The following is a 15,484-nucleotide window of genomic DNA, read 5'->3' on the forward strand; positions in this document are numbered from 1 at the left end:
TTGTGATGTACCTGTAACCCCACCTCCCCTTGTTAGTATAAAAGGAATTAACTGCGCAATAAAAGGTGGAAGTTGGCGCTCACACTGCGTGTGTTATCTGTCTCTTTCCCTGGTCCGGGCCGACCAGTGATCTAAGCGTGGCACCTTGATATGTAGCAAACGCTACAGAAATATACAGTCTTTCTGTCAGCACTGGTAAGCAAAGGCTGCAAACTGAAAAAGCACATCATTATCATAGATACTTTTAGTTTAAATGACTACCTTTGTGTCTGGTCCAACAGAGAGCTGTTAGTGCCCGCTGGGCACTGGAAGTTGTACAGAAGTGAGCACTTCTCCGACTATGGGAATTTCCCTTTGCTGTTCTCCAAAATCACTGTAATAAATTTGAAGGTGGAGGGAGGTGGATTTTCAGCTCATGCAAAGCTGCCTTGTCCTTTGGCTTCAGTGAAGTGGCAAGAGTTCACATGAGCTGAGGACACTGATTGAGCTTGGCTCATCTTATAGCCAGAGCTGATCCCCTGACACAGTGGGTGAAAGAGCCTCTTTTAACGGCTGTTGTGGATGAGCTGCCATGCCTCTCCATCTGGTCACAAGCTAAAGAAGGCGATGTCCATGCACTTCACCTCTGACATCAGGAAAGCAGAGAGGAATTATGTGCAGTAAAACTTTGCTCTGCAAATGTGTATTTCTTGGCTGTTTACACTGAGTTATGCTTGTGACTTGGTGTCACAACCTACACTCTTTGCTTTCAGATTGCCTTTAAATGCTTCAGTCTTTTAATTAACAGCAACAACAAAAGACCTCTCAATGTTTGTGGCATTCAGCTGCCATTCTGATGCCAACAGCTGTGTGCAGATCTCAGTGAGAAGGCAGTGTTCTGGGCACTTCACCTTTCCCGAGAAGGTGTTGGTATATCATGATAGGTGATGTATCACAATATCATGCTAGGTGACATTAGCAGCCATAACTGACTACTGTGACTAACAATGCAATGGACAATAATGATGGTGACAAGCTGTGTCCTTAGGAGAAGTTTGAGTTTAAGGGACATAACCTAGGTAAATTGTTAGTTAGGTGCATAAACTAAGGTCATAGTAGATGAGTGAAATATTTCAGAAAAGAAAAAATAAACCTGATGGGAGATTTTGCTCAGCACCTCCCTTGGCTGCTTTAGGAGCTGGAGAATTTCCACCTGCCCCAGTCTGCCTTCACAGGGTGTAAAACAGGACCCCTTGGTAACACAGGGTCTTACAATAAAAAAAAGTAGAGATCAATCAACACGGTCCTCTGTATTTTTTAACTCTGCTGTACTCCTGATTTAGCAATGGATCCAGAGAATGACTTTGGTAACTCGTGTCACCTCCCTGCCCTTACCAGACTGGCAATTCAGGTTGCCTGCACCCTGGCTTTTGATTTGCCCCCATCGCTCTGCCAAGCACTTCTGGAGGAAGGGGCTGCCCGTGCTGCGCCGGGGGTCCCTGACAGGCACTGAGTCTGCAGAACCTGCTCGTGCCAGGACTCTCACTGCCCTCAGTGTGCTCACTCCCATGAGTAATTGCAGCTCACCTTGTAAGGATTTAGCCTCATCACCAAATTTACTCCAATTCCAGAGGGACAATGACTGAGCCAATTGCTTTGTTTTGTAGGCAGCTTCAGTAATGCTGAGTACTGGCCCCAGAGACTCAGGCTATTAAGAGCTGGCCCTAAGTGGTTTGTAATGGATGGGTGGAAGAAGGCAGCCTGAACTAACTAACTCCCAGGGTGTGTTTAGTCCACCACACCACATTATCTCCCATTTTCATCCATTTGTTGTTTAAACCTTTTCTCAGGTAATTCATAAAATATTAATATGAGAGGTCCCAGAAATCTCTCTTCTCCTTTGCTGTAAAAAAAAAAAATTTACAAAAGTGCTTCTCTTCAACCTGTGCTTTCTTTTGTAAGAGGAATATTTTATCTAGCCACTGAGACAATAATTTCTGTTTTCAAAAACAGGAAGAAAAGTATAAACAATGTGCAGCCAGAACAAATAATAGAGGAGGTTTGCCAACCACATTCCTAAACGTACATATACAACATCTGTGAACAGAACTGCCACAGCCCATGATTCCTGACATTCAGAGCTGTCACACCATTTATTTTAGGCTTAAGATTTATGAAAGATTAATGATGATAAAGACCTACTGCTAGTTCTAAGCAATCTGGGGATCTCTTGCAATTTAGAAACTGTCCCCAGTGATTGCTGCAGAAGACCAAAAGAAGTCAGAGCGGTGGATGCAGGTCACGGGGAGGATGCAGCCTTTCAGGCAAAGCTCTCCTCTCCTCTCCGTCCTTGCAGGTCTCTGGCACACTTCCCATGCTGGGAGCCTCTCTCTATAGGAGTGGAAGTTTTGCACATGCAGTGCAGAGTCTGCAGCAGAAAAAGACAGGAGGATTCACCTGAAGAAGAGCACCGCAGGGCTCTGATGGACAGGCATTAGCAGATTGTGCTGCAGGGATGTGTTATGTCCCAGCCCCTGGCTGTCTCCACCCCTCTGCAAGGAGGTACCAGCCCCAACACAGTGTCTGCACATCAGCTCCTGCACCTGCATTGCAGCCACCCAGGTTCAGCCCTAGCATGTTAAGTGCAAACTCCTGAGGAGGGTGAGTTTGCGCTAAGACACCAAGCTGAGAGTGAGAGCACCAGTGGGACTGGTGCTGACAGTCTCAGGGCAGTAATGCTGGCAGAAGGGCAGGCACAAGCTGCAGAGTTGCAGACATTGCTATCCGAACTGTCTGATCAGTGAATGCAAGTCCAAACCCTCATGCACCCTTCCTTCTGCTGAATTTGGCTCTAGCAGAAGGTTTCTATTCAGACAGGGCTGCCTACATTTTCTGGGGTATGGCACACTCTTAGTTTTTAGGAAAGGGTCAAATGCAGGAGGACAGGCTGGCATGCAAAGTCTATGATGTGTAAATCAGGTGCTCTCTGCCCAGTCTCACCAGTGGTGCACGTTGCAGCCTGTAAGGACCCTCTCTGTTCACAGCAAACTGCTTTGTAAGTGATGTGCTCTCACTAGCCCTTCCACGTGCCCTGTACATGGGGGTTTTACCACATTTACTACATCGGAGTGAAACCTACTGAACTGTAACTGGGCTTGGCATCAAAGGGCATCCCAGCAGTATTGGCATTGGTTAGACCCTAGCCAGAAAAGAAAATCACAGCTCCAAATGAAATGGGTCAGTGCAAAAATGGTGTGAGGATTTGGGCTAAGGACACATTCCCATCTTTTCAGCGAATATTTTAATTTTCTTTTTTATTCTTGTTTACCTGCCCCAGGTATCACTAGGTTGTCCCAGCAAACCTTGGCCCCCCTGGGAGGATGGCAGATGTGGCTGTGCCCCGGAGAGAACTTTGGTGCCTGCTGCCACCACTCAACGTGCAGCCCGTCGCCCAGGGTGCATCTGTCCTTCCACTGAGTGGGGATGTTGGCGCTGGTTTAGGGACATCTTGTACGGAGTTTCCTGGCAGGCGGTGCTAAAGGTGGCATGGCGGTCAGCTCCTGGGAAGGAGATGGAGGGGCAACCATCGCAGGCACACAAGGTTATTCAGCGAGTCAGAGCTCAGGGGAAAAATCAGAGCAATTCATTTGAGATGGAGAGGTTTCAGTTTGGTTTAAATGCCAGAGAAGGGAAGAGGAGGATATTTTGAAGTAACTAAGAATTAAAAAATAAAAAGTGAGGAAAGAATCCTCATCTGATGATTGTTTAAAGCTGCTTAAGCAGTCCTGGAAGCATGAAAACTAAGAAAAGGTGAGCAAGCACTCCTCCCACGCTCACTGGAAAATTGATCCTTGTTCTCAGCTATCATTTATGTATCCATAATAAATATTGACTCCTGCCCTATCACAGGACTTACATAAGTGCTCCAGACACATCTGTTTGCAGACATTATGATCTGTGTCTTTGACTCTCTGTACTAGCCTAGTTATAAATGATGAACCAATAAACACTTTTGGAAAAGTTTTTATGATGTTTTAGTTGACATTTGGGAGCTTCAAAGGATCACATAGAGCTGCCTTCAATCTATATGCACTGTTCATCATTGATTAGGTGAGCTCATTGATTTCTAGCAAGATCAAAGGTAGAAGACAACTGGTGGTTAGGTTAAATACGGAGAAGACCTACTAGACCCATTTGCTAGTTACCCGCTATAGTAGAAGTTGCTTTTACTGTACAACAGCCAACAAAATACCACTTCCACTTTTATATGATTCCAGAAATGATCTAGACATGCAGGGACAGGGTTTCTTCCTGCAGCCCTGCCAGCTCCCAGTGTCAGGAATTTTCTTCTGTAATTTGGCCTGCTGTTGGTCACAGATTATTTCATCCACATGCTTCCACTCATCTCTGGTACTGCTCCCCCCTTGTGCTGGGCTGCCCAGCTGAGCATCATTTTACTGATCCCCATTGAGGAGGGACCTTCAGCTTGCAGGAAACAGGGATGTCCACAGGAAAATACAAGAAGTCATATTGGACTAAACTATAAAGGGTCATATGATGGTGTCCCTAACAATGGCCAGCAGTAGATGATTTGAGGAAGCACATAAGAAGAGAGAGGAAAGAAAGAAAAGCTTTCCCTGGTGGCAACTGGCAGTCTGCAGACACCTCCTGAGCTGGTGCTTGTGTCAGAATCTTTGAGTATGAAAGCCTTTGATGGACCTTTTTCCCATGAGATTGTCTTACTTCTTTTTGAAGTCATTTGTAGTAACTGTTCAGCCCCAACAGGTGAGATACATTTTGCCTTTACATTGTGCTCCAGGTGCCTTTCCAGTTTGCAGCCACCCAGTACCCAGTGTTTTTCTGAACACCATTGCTGAGTATTTCTCTTTAGCTAACATCTGCATTTTGGGCTATTTTCTCCAGCTCTATTAACTAGCATTTTCTGAAATGAACATCCTTAATTGGATCAATTTGAAAGGATATTAATTTTCTGTCCATTTATTCAATCTCCCATTCTCCCCACTGGGGTTCACAACCCCTCTGAATCTGAGTGGCATCAATGAATACAATTAATATAGAGTACACATACGCTCTCAGATCATTAGCGAGAATGTTAAATAAGATCAGGTCTAATATCTGGAGCACCTAACTTTCCAGCTATTTCCCATCTAACCATGTTGATGACTAATGATGCTTTCTACAGCTAGGAAAATGAGGTTTTGGCTTACTGCCAGTCCCAAAAATCAGGAGAAAGCAAGAGAGGAGTTGGTTTCAATTATGCTGAAAAAGAAAAAAATTCAACACTTTCTGGTGAATCATAAAATCACATGTATTCAGTTTGGATCAGATAGGGTTTTTCCTGACTTGACATGGTAGTTTCAGTTTTGTTTAAAACACCGTCAAGTGTTTAAAAACTTCCTTAGCTGCACATTAAAGCAAAATTTCTAAATGAAAAATAGTTTTGAATGAGAAAATACAAATGCTGCTTCCTAAACAGTCCAGTGGGATGTTGGATTTTTTTAGGGGGATTACTTTTTCAAGACCAAACAATTTAGGAAAACTCAGTCAGTAAGTACAAAGCGTAACTTTGTAACTGGCCAATCTACATTTTTCATCCCTTCCTTTAACCACAGACCACTAGAAAAACAAATTTTTAATTGAAAAATGTTATCCATTTCTGATCAGCTTACACCAGGTTTTCATTTCTTTTTCACTTAATTTTATTTTTAGTATTTGCAGCATGTAAATGGGACAGCTAATTACGGTGATTTTTCTGAGTTAGGAAGCATTATTGCTTGCTTTTACAAGGAATGATATTTACTGCAGCAACGCCTAAGAGTACTTAACTGTGGCTCTGGGCTCAGAAGGAGCACGGAAGAGCGGGCAGATCCTTCTGCCAAAAGAGTGAGGCTAGACACCGACTATAGCAGGCTGCAACACACAAAAAGTTGAGCACTGGTGTCATGTCTGGTGCCTTCCTCCATTTTACTGCCTTATGGTTTATTTGTATTGGGTTTAGTTAGAAAGGGATAAACTAGTTGGAAAAAAAAGAATAAAGGATGGTTAAGGAGTCTATGTCAAGGAAAAGGTTGCTGAGAGGTGTGGGTAGGAATTGAAGATGAGCTTAAAAAGCTTGAAGTACTCTGTGTTCATTTTTCTCTTTATGTCTAGTGATATACAAATATGCTACATTACTACTGATTCTATATTTTGTATGAATCATATAATTAAAAAATAAAAGGCTAACATTATTCACTTTCTGCCAATTCTGTAAATTGATTTTGGCTGTGTCTCTAAGCAAATGTCCTCTCCTGCACTGGTGTCCATAGCTTTGTTTTAGCTCAGAGCTTTTGGTCCTTGTTCTTAGTGATGGCCTAATACTCAGAGCTAAATGAGCTTTCCTCAGCTCAATGGGAGTTGGCCATGGGATCAAGAAAATAGCTGTGGCTGTACACCAGCTCCATGCTCCTCATTATGAAGCACTGCCAAGCAGAGAGCAGCCCCAAGGCTGCTCTACCCTCTTTGGGGCATATAATGACCCTGAGTTCCTTCAAGATGAGGTGTGGCATGAACTGCTAACACCTCTCACCCTCCCTTTCCTGTCAAAGTCCCTTTTCTGCCAGCAGTGCAGGACAGCCCTTCTACACAGGTAGGGCAGCTTACAAACTTGCAATCTCCAAGTCTCTTGCAAACAAAATCTGGGACACCTGTGTCTCTGTGTAAACTCATTCCTTCCTCAACAGGTGTCAGTGGACCCAGACTTCCCAACTGCTCATCGCCTGCTCCTCTCCACAAAGTTTCCTCCTTGTTTTTCACTGATGTCCCAGTTAAGACCTAATGGGGTATAAAGCTTCAGGCAGATAAGGATGCTGGACCACTGTTCCAAAGGGCAGACCAGAGCCTGCTGATCTATATCCAGAATAAGAGTCCTTGGTATGTGCACAGGGAAGAAGGGGAGAAGGGAGATGCTTATTAGACCGAATGGGAGTTCTGTGCACGGGAGAGGAGCGCTCTGTGGCCCTGAGGATGTAAGGAAGATTTGCTAACTTTGCTTTATACTATTCATGCAGATAAGGAAGACTCCAGTCTCCAATCATAAATCCGTATTATACAGTATACTCCCAAAGGCCATAATTACTTCCAGAAGCAGAAATTTGAATGACCCAGATAATTAGTTCAGTGCAGCTGGTCCAAAAATTATTTACATAAAAGCCAGTTTTACTTGAGGGAGAAGAAAAACAACCTTGCTACCAAAAGCAAATGACCCAGTTAGCTTCATGCAACGAGTCTGAGGAAGCAGAGCATGAGTGGCAACATGGTGGCCTGTGCCATCACTTCTTCCCTCTTGTTTTCAGAGGGCAAACACCGGACTGCCAGTGTGACAAACGAGCCCCTCTATAGACAAACATGCAAGAAGGCAGTGAAGAAACAGGAAAACTGCATGATTTGACCTTGTGCTCTCTGCGAGAGTCGCTCTCAGAGAGATGCGAGGGTCCACTGCCTCCAGAGGAAGACATTCCACTTGCAAAGGTGCAGGCACCTGGGGAGCAGTGAGAGGGGTGAGGAGCAGCACAGCTCTGCTCCAGCCTCTGAGGGAGCCGGCATCAGTTCTTCCACGCAGGGGACTGATGCAGCTAGAAACTAATCATTGCGGTTATCTGGATTAATTTTTAACCAAAACCAGTTCCTCTGTCCAGCTTAGCATGTAGGTGGGCAGCAGCTGGGGCACCCAGGAGGGGAATGCCCAGCAGCTCTGTGGTTAAGGTCTCAAGGGGCCAGTACTGATGTTTCCGAGGCTGCCCTCTAAACTGCTAGGTTAAAAAGGAAAGAAAGGATATGGTCTCAGAAAGCATTTAATTTTAAAAGCATTTGAGTGATTCAAGCCTTTGCTGGTGACTCTGTGCACTTTTAGTGAGCACTAATGGGCACGCTAACCACCACCAGGTTAACCACCACCGTTTATTGGCAGCTGTGTCCTGTGCGGACAAGCCCTGAGTCTCAGCTCTGCGGTGCTCTGACCTTATCCCCAGGGCCAGCCCCTCCATCCCCACCAGTGCTTTTACCCTGCAGGCAATGAGGATGGTGGCTCAACCCGTTTAGGGCTGTCCTATTGTCCCACCATGGGATCACCCCCCATGAACACTTTGGGTATGCACTGGTTCTTGCTTTTCATAGACTGGGTGTCGTGGTTTAATCCCAACCAGCAACTAAGCACCACGCAGCCGCTCACTCACTCCCCCCCCATCCAGTGGGATGGGGGAGAAAATCGGGAAAAGAAGTAAAACTCCTGGGTTGAGATAAAAACGGTTTAATAGAACAGAGAAGAAGAAACTAATAATGATAATGATAACATTAATAAAATGACAACAGTAGTAATAAAAGGATTGGAATGTACAAATGATGTGCAGGGCAATTGCTCACCACCCGCCGACTGACACCCAGCCAGTCCCCGAGTGGTGATTCCCCACCCCCACTTCCCAGTTCCTATACTAAATGGGACGTCCCATGGTATGGAATACCCCGTTGGCGAGTTTGGGTCAGGTGCCCTGGTTGTGTCCTGTGCCAACTTCTTGTGCCCTGGCTGGGCATGAGAAGCTGAAAAATCCTTGACTATAGTCTAAACACTACTGAGCAACAACTGAAAACATCAGTGTTATCAACATTCTTCACATGCTGAACTCAAAACATAGCACTGTACCAGCTACTAGGAAGACAGTTAACTCTATCCCAGCTGAAACCAGGACAATGGGGCATCCTGTCCCCTGCATATCAGTGGACCAAGACATGCTGCCGCAAGCATAGCAAGTCACAAGACACAGAGCTACAGGCCATGGTAAGTGTGAGGAAGAAGGAAGCCTGAGCTGCATATCCCCATTTATTTTGTCCTTACATCTTTGCCAAGTATCCTGAAGGCCACCCGTTTTCATTCAGCTGTGGTCACCGCAGAATCAGACCAATGCTCCGCAACAAAAATATGCCAGGAAAGGTATCTGTTGACCCCAGTGTGCCACAGGCATCACCTGGCATCACCATTCTTTAGCACTCCCTCAAGGCATAAGTGTTTTTGTGCTGCTGCTTCTCAAAAAGCTCACTCACTCTCAGAACAGAGCTCTCGTCCCCCAAAAGGAACTAGAAGACAAACAAAATCTGTGAGAAAAAAAACAGGGTAACAATGATCTTTTGCATTCAAGAGAGAGCACAAACATGCTTACTTTAAAAAAACTAAATTGTTCTCCTAAAATGTTGTAAAATGTACAAATAATAACAGTAAATTGCTGTGTATCTCACCAGCACCACATTACTGTTTGCTGTTAAGTTTGCTATGGATAGCACTTGTTACTTAACAGCATAGTAAATGATCAGATAACATCCCCATAAAGAGACTGGATCTGATTCGCCTCCCACTTATGCTGCTTTTATGCTAGTATGTGCCCATTGACTTAATGGGGTTAATCTTGATTTACAACAGTGTAAATGGAAAGGTGAATTAAAGACCACAGAAGGCAAGTTGGAGAGGATGCGATTTGCAGCGGGCTGGATCCTGCCTGCAGTAACACACCCCTAGATGGGGTGTGTGGGGGTAGCTCCACCAAGCTAAAGAGCTGCACAGTTGCCAGGGCAGAGAAAATGGAAATTCTGCTGTCCTTTGTTTCCAGAGAATGTGCACATCTTGCACAGCACAACCTGCCAGCAGGTTCTCTTGCCCTTCCCTCACCCCACCCTCTCTCCATGTGTCTCAGGGGCATGAAAAGCATTTCTCTTGCATGGCCTGAACCCATGGGAGTCTTCGTGATGTCCACGCTGGGGATATTTTGCTCTGCCCTTTGCCTAAAGTCAATGCACACCAAGTCCTAGGGGCATGTATTGCATGCACAGAGGCCTGTGAGATGGAAATGAGCTGACTTTTTGAGGTGGGCATTCAGAAACCAGTTGACTTAAAGGTTGGTGTGAACTCTGGTGCATCCATTTTTACATGTGGAGCAAAGTCAAAAAGAGATCAGCCTTGTCCGTCAAACTGGAGCTTGCTCAGGTTCATAACTTTCACGTTCCTGCCCCTGAAAACTGAGCACAAGCCACCAGCGTGGGCACCTTGCAGATGTTGTTGGTCAGGCAGAAGTATGTCTCTACCAAGGGCTTGGGGCCAGTGCATGGCAGGTCCTGCAGGAAAAACATTAGTGGGCAGAAGAGAGAGCAGCTTCTTGCAGCACTGGGGAGCGGATGAGGGAGGGGTCCTCAGGGGCATTTGGGCAATGCCATTCTCCGCAGGCCATCCTGATTTCCCACTCACTCTTTGGGGAGTTCCGTTGGTGGAGATCTGCTGGGGTGTGTGCATTTGTATTTGTCTGTCTCTTTCAACATGTGAGAACCAGCTACAGGGCAATAGTGACTGAGCACAGCAGAACTGTGGCAGAGCTGGTCCTCCAGGACACCTCCCTCGGAGGAATAGCACAGCCTGGGTGTTTGGAGACAGCTGCTGTTGGTAAATAGACCCTTGTTTACATTTCCTGTTACGTAAAGAGGGTTGCTTCCTCTCCTGGCTCCTCGTCGCCCCATGCAGCATGGGATGCTCGCAGCAGGAGAGGGTGCCCAGGAGAGGAAGCAGGATGTGCTCCCACACCACGCTCCCACCGCACCCTCACCCCACGCCAGGGCCGCTGACAGAAACCGCTTCTCTCTGTGGTCTAACCTGCTCACGGTCAGGGCAGCAATTACGCTGCTGTTAATGGGTACTCTCGAAATGTATCGGTCAATCAGAATTGCATGGTAAGCGGGTGCTGAAAGCCGTGGCGGGTTTGATGATTGCTCTGCGTCAGGACCACAGCTGTAGGCTGGCAAATGCAAGGAGTGCACAGGCAGGTGCGAAGAGTGGATCTTGATGTTGCATTTACTCCGGTTGCAGAGACAGAGAGCAGTGGGTGCTTCGGGGCAGCTGCTTCCCTGATAAAACTCCTTCTGTCTTGCAGCAGAAATGAATTTGCCCCTCCGGGCCAGCTGCTCCCTACATGGGAAGTTCAGGAACCTCCCTGAGGTGCAAACAGACATTTCCAGCAGCAACAAAATATACATAAACATTTGAAAAGATCACTTTAAAATTCCAGCTCTCCCCCTCAGCTGCCTGCCACCGTCCGATTCCTAAATGAGCATGATTTCTCCTGCGTTCAGCTTCATACATATATATACACACATAAGCACACCCACCTCGTACACAAAGTATTCCCCATCTTCAAGTCACAGTCTCAGCAGAGTACAGAATTAGATCCTGTCTCCACTTCATAAGCTCGCCCTCTCTGTTAGTTTATATAAAGCCATTTCAACCCTGAAGGAGCTGGCATCTCGCATCCCTGCCTTCTGAATGTACAGAGCAGAGGAGTAAAGAACAAAATAGTGGGGGTGAGGAGGGGATGTTCTGTTTCTGCTCGGTAACATGAAATGTCCCAGAGTTAAATACCAACAAAATATTCAGTGTTAATGTTTAATATTGCTGGGAACTTGTCACCTCCACTTACTGTCTTGGAGCTGCCATTCTCTCGCAGACTCCCACATCTCAGCTCTGGGCCTAACATGCTTTCCCATTATATACTAGAAGAAAAAAAAAGAAAACCCAAGAAGTAGGGAAAGACAGTGGCTGTCTCGGCTACAAAGCTAGGTGGGGCTTTTTTCCCCTTTCTGTTTGCAGAAATAAAATGACTCTCAGGGCAGAAGTCCTGAACTGCTGCTTTTCAGGGGTTACCTTTTTGAAGCACCCCTTCTCTAACCTCTGTGAGATGCTCTTGGATGTATGGCTGGATAGCCAGCCTCATCACCCCTCTTCTCCCCTGTCCCCAGCCAGAGCCTGCATGGCCGTTCTGCAAACAGACTCAGGAACACAGAATTTGGGTGACCCAGGGACAGAACACTACCTAAATAACACAAGCTAAGACTTTGCCTGCCACACTTTAAAATTGACTCGAGGCTGATTTGCTGTTGTGAGGCTCCTCTTGCAAAATGGATGGACGCCATTTCACAGGAGCTCACTTGTAAACTGGGGAGTATTTCTCGGTGCAGCTTGGTGCCATCCCGAATGTCTCCCTTTCACTGATAGAAACTCGGGCCTCCCAAAAATAAGAAGTTGAATCTCCTTGCAATCAGTGGAAACACTGTGCATCATGCTGCAAACAGAATTGGGCCATCCTGCCTGTCTCTCTGGTTTCTGTAAAATGCCTTATTATCCCTCTAGGCTAAGCAGTTAATGAAAATTCAAACACTTCTAGCTTATTCCAGATAGGAGAAATGGGTGATGCAATCAGGTATCTCTGCAGCAATTCTGTTTATTTGGAAGGCTGTACAAAACCCTGCTTCTTTAAGCACAAGAGGAACCAGAAAAAAAAAAAAAGCTAATTTCCCTACCCTTTAGTCCAAACGTCCTTTGGTCAACACCCCGACTCAAAACTGATGCCAGTATTTTGCTAAAAACACATAATTATCAGACTCTGTTCAAACTTTCTTCTGCTTCTGGGAGCTCTGTTATTCCCTCTACACCTTAGCTTTTTTTTTTTCCCTACAGCAACAAACATGCTCACCACACCCCTGAAACAACATTCAGCCCAGGCATTGCGGTGCAGAGCATCAGAATCCCTAAAAAATACGCAGTCTGCCTTTTGCAGGGAGTGGGGTGGAGGACAATGACACATGCTTAATGTCCCTTACAGGCTTTTGAAATGAAAGATGCCTCTAAACTATCTTTTTCACAAAAGTTTAGGCCAGCTGTAGCGACACTCGCCACTTTTGTATAATTCTTGCAGCTAAAACTTTCAATTAAAAAAACCCCAAACCAGGTAAACTGAGATTTTTGCGGAGTTCAGTGACCAGATCCATTAGGCCTGTAACACACACAGAGATGTGCTGCCATCCCTCTGAGCCCACAAACAAGCCGTGGCTGCAAGAGGATTGTAAGCTACCTCTGTTTTTTTCCCTGCCTTTCAGAATCGCTTCTGTTTTGAGGATGATCCAAATGCCACTTTACTACTGATCATTTGGATACAAACCTACAAAACATCCAGAGGGGTCAGAGCACATCGCCCAGAAAGCTGTTTCTGGCAGCCGGCGAGAGCAGATGCTTCAGGAAACGTGCGAGAAAAGGGCAAATTCAGATTCATCCTTCCTCTGGTGTAGGCTTCCAGCTTCTGACAGGCAGAGCTGAAAGATGTCTTCATATTGTTGTATTTAACATCCCTCAAGAGTCTTTTCTGATCTCAATCTGTCCGATCACTTTTTGATTGCATTTCACTTTTGGCCTTCCTGGCATCCTCTAGCAATCAGCTCCACAGCTTAATTACATGTGTTTGTTAGAAATTTACTGCCTGGTCAACCAAAAAAACCCCCTGAGCTACTGGACACCAAGTAAAATGCTAACAAATAGTAAATACCCATTCTTTGTTCATCTTCTCCCTGACTTTCATGGTTGTATTTATGTTTATCATGTTTAATCAATCTTACCCCCCAATTTTATGCAATAAACTTTTGAACCTGTTTATACCTTTGCCATCTAAATATCCTGTGGCAATGACTTCCCAGCCTAAGACTCTGCTGGTGACTTCTTTCGGTTTGTTTTAAATCCACTCCTTGATTAACTCACTGAGTATCCTATTTTCACTGTCAAAAATAGTAAATAATTCTTCTGTTTATACCTTCTCCAGCCATTTCTGGTTTTATAGCACACTGCTGTAGTCCACCTTGGCCCCAGTCATCTCTCTCTAGACTGAAGTGTCCTGGTCTGTTTAATAATAGATTGCTGCTAAACTTAACCATTGTGGCTGGAAGAAGTGGTGAGTGTAAAGGCAGTTTCTGTGGCTGCTCTCAGGGTTTCATTTTCCTCTTTCATTGACCTTAGACATAGTTGCCTTTCTGGAGAGTATTTAGGTCATAGGAATGTAAGGTAGTGGAAAAAATGTAAAAGCCTATGTAAAGAAAGTATATCCTGAAACATTTTGGGGAGGGGAGGAAGTGAACTTTATTTGCATCTTTAACAAACAAGGTATGAGAAATGTATTCTTAATTATGTGCAAAAGTAGCACATACAAGGTATTGTCAGGCTCTCATCTGAAATAATCACAAATCTTTATTTTTTATTAATGACCTTGGATCAGAGCTGGAGCTGCACTATACGTTAAGGGAGCTGACTTTTCTCTGTTGACATAACTTAAAACAAGGAAAAAGATAGAAAATGGAAAACATCAATGTTACTGATTTGCAAACAAAAAAGAAAGGTTAAGATGGAAAAGTTTGAACTGAAACATACACAGAGACATAGTGTGCAGTGTAGATACAGCAGTTATTTGTGTTTCCAGAGAACATGCTTACTAGGTAGATAGACAGAGAGATTATATATCGAATATTACACAGTGACACAAAATAGTTCTATATTCACCCGCATTAAATTGGAAAGAGAATTACATACTACTATGAGTTTTGAAATAAATGAACTTCCATGGAAATGTTTATGGAAATCTTACTTCTGGAAGGGTTATGTGCCACATCAAGAGCATTTTGAATGGAATTCTAAAACTCTTTCACTCTTTATTCCTACAGAGAGTATTTCACTGCAATATCTTTTCACTTTTTGCCAAAATTTTCAGTGTGTATGCATTAGGTCTTGAGGTAAAATGGAGACAAATCTTGTTCTGAAAATTCCCAGGGCTCATCTAGGCTAATACATCCTAAGGTATGCTAACACATTAGAGAAATTGATGGTGTTTATGGCTATTTCTGAATCAGTGGTGAAACAACAACATTAAGGTTGTACTTAGGAGACTGAACAAGCAAGCAAATTTCTGCCTTGTTACAGCCCTATAATTTGGTTACAACATGATCAACACATGATTGCCTTGAATTCCTTGGTTCGTAATTGCCAGCTTCACAGTTTTCATGAACATCCGTGAGCTCCTGTTTTCTTCATGAGTTGCTCACAGTCATGTTATCTTGAGTAATTGATCATTCAATATTTAGTGCCTGTATTCCTGTGCAGCACTGGGCACGGCTTCCTGGCTGCGTGATGCAATCTTTAGACAAAGAAATAGAGACTTGAAGAATTCACTTAAGCTCCCTCAACAGGGAGAGAGATCTCCAGCAGCCACGTTGTCCCACCGTAAAACCCTGTACCTATGGAAAGTGGCCTAAAGTGCTGTGGGGCTTTGCTTCACCCTCCCCACTGCAGCTGGACCCTGTTTAGCTCAGGCAAAACTACCTCATCATTTCACACATGAGCTGCGAAGTAGATTTCTCATGTAGATAGTCCCCAAGGGTGTGGTTTTAAGCAGATTTATTTAAAAGAGTGCAAAGCGCCGTATGTTTCCTATTTAGCTTATACTGGTTAGCTGGTGATGGTTGGGACTTGACTTATGGTTGGGATTCTCCTACTTCAGTTCCTTGAGGGCACAGAGGCATTGCTGCTGCTCTCAAAACAAAGCATGTTAATGGAAGATGTTTAAGTAGGAGGGTTTTGTCTGGCATTTATGATGGTCCATGC

The sequence above is a fragment of the Buteo buteo genome, chromosome 2 (genome assembly GCF_964188355.1).
Source record: "Buteo buteo chromosome 2, bButBut1.hap1.1, whole genome shotgun sequence".
Lineage (NCBI taxonomy): Eukaryota > Metazoa > Chordata > Aves > Accipitriformes > Accipitridae > Buteo > Buteo buteo.